The following is a 2,542-nucleotide window of genomic DNA, read 5'->3' on the forward strand; positions in this document are numbered from 1 at the left end:
GAGCATGATATGATTGGTAATTTTAATGGCACCGTATCTAATATGAAATAGTAAATTAAGCAAAATTAATGTTGTACCAAGTTTGATGCTTTTATCAAAAAGTGAACAATTTTTTCACTTAGCCGCTCTACTAAGTATTACACTGAAACTGAAGTAGTGCGGTAAAATTAAGGTTGGACCCGGAAAAACATTTGAAGAGAGCTGATTCTGGTATCATTAGAAAGCAAATTTTCCATTGAATAACATATCCAAAATCCTCTAAAATCCGCCTTGGAGAATTTTTTTATGGCCGGTTAAGTATTGAGATGATTCAGGAGAATGCATGGGTTTTCCACACATTTAATTTACCAACTTATAACTTCGGTGTTGGAAAATGGTATATATTGACTTGAAATTTGGTCAGTAGTGAGCACCAGCATCACTTAATAGTTGGATAAAATTTCACTTCATCTTGAACACACTAAATTATGGTTTCTCAATTCGGATGCTTTTGGTAGACCAAATTTATGCAAATTTGGTCATTTGTGACTATCAAAATTAATATCCATTATCTTAAAAAAATATCTCATAAGTGCACTGTAAAATAGTTGTATTAAAGTAAGAATAGGACTGGTTATATAAGTGCCTCTTATATAAATTCTGAAGGGTAACTTAGGAAGATACACCAATCAAATGATGTGCGAACAATTTTCGAGTTGATGATGGATCATAGTTATACACAGGATGGAGAAGTTGGAGTTTGATTATTTTCATTAAACAGCCCCAGATATGCTAAGTACTCGGAAAAAGGGACATCAGAAAATTATTTCATATTCAAGCTGTGAAAGTCTTGCAATTGTAGGGAGTTTTGAAGATCGGTAGTTCTAGCTGATGCACTTGAACCCAGGCTCTTTACTTGACGGTCATGTACGCTAACCACTGAGCTTTAAGATTAACCACACTGTGTGCATCTTATTCATTGGAAGGAACATAATGACTTGCCTGATCCATTACTATAAGGCTGGAAACTAAGGCTGCAGCTGATTATGACAGACATGGGACCGATCTTATTTATGTAAGTTTTCCATGCACTGCAAATTTATATGGTAACAACATATGGTATGTGGCAAGGACACTGATTTTGACAATTGTGTATACTTGTTCAGAATTTATATGAGAGGTACTTGTATATTCTATAACCAGACTTATTCTTACTATATTATTTGCAATGAGAAAATATAATATTTTTGTTAGTCACAAATGACCAGATTTGCAAAAATTGGTCTACGAAATGCATCCTAATTGAGACACCATAACTTAGTGTTCAAAATGAGTATCAATCTGAAAATTTCTTCGATTATTAAGTGATACTGGTGCTCACTGCTGATCAAATTTCAACTCAATACAAGTTTCCAATCTGAAGTTATGAGTTGTCAAGTTGGTAAATGGATGAGTGTGGAAGTCAAATCCAGTCACATACATTGAAATACTAAATCTGATTCAGCTATAAAGATGAATTTTAGAGGATTTTGGATATGTTATTCTATGAAAAAATTGCTTTTCTAACGATACCAAAATCAGATCTCTTCGAAATTTTTCTGGGTTCACCCCTTTTTTCAGTTAAATATACCGGATTACGAAGTAACTCAGCAGGTTAGTTTATGAAAAATATAGTGTTTCTGTGATTAAGCACAACAATGTCCATTTTTCTTTTTCACATGGCACATCATAACAATGCGAAATCTTGCACTTTGCAAATGAATGTAGCCTTTGGTCTTGGCCCAAAACTCACTTGGAATGGCATTAGCATACAATGTAACCACCAAAAATTTCCATAGTATATTGAACAAATCATGACAAGACCACCTACTCTAAGATGATGCTTGAAACTAATAATGGATATACTTGGCAATATACAGATGTAAATTAATGCTGCTTTACTATACAGTTGTGGGTATAGTTTCATAGTCCTGGTCTATAACACAGGATGGCACATCTGGCACTGGAAGGCTAACTTCCATTCGTATCATTATTGAAAATACTTCAGATCACAGAAAAAGCAGGCTACAATTGTCAATATTGATTGAGTCGTCTCTGCCATTGTGGCATTTCCACGTTTCACCATATTTTTATCTTGAAAAACTCACCTATTTTAAACTCATACATGAGCAAGTACTTCTAATTGCTTAAGCTTTCACTTCTACTGATGGAATTGAATTCATCCACAATCCTTGCTTCCAGTCAGAATCCATAGAATAGAATCCCCAGTAACTATCTCTCAGAACACTGTTTATTGTTTCTTCCCCGCCCACACATAAAAAGGTTTGTTGCAGTCTTCATGACCTCATGTTCTTTTGTTGTTGTTGTTGTTTTGTGAATACCATACTGTATTGTATCTAATAATTACAGCAGCAATCTAATATGCGCTCACGTGATGAATAATGCTATTAAAGATGATCTCAGATTGTTTGTGGTCAAATGTTAAAACGCCTCCTTACATGCAACAACATATCGCTCAAACTTGCCATTGTAAGCGCCATACGCCCTAAAGTATAAAGGATGA

Source organism: Dysidea avara, chromosome 2, assembly GCF_963678975.1.
Source record: "Dysidea avara chromosome 2, odDysAvar1.4, whole genome shotgun sequence".
Taxonomy (NCBI): domain Eukaryota; kingdom Metazoa; phylum Porifera; class Demospongiae; order Dictyoceratida; family Dysideidae; genus Dysidea; species Dysidea avara.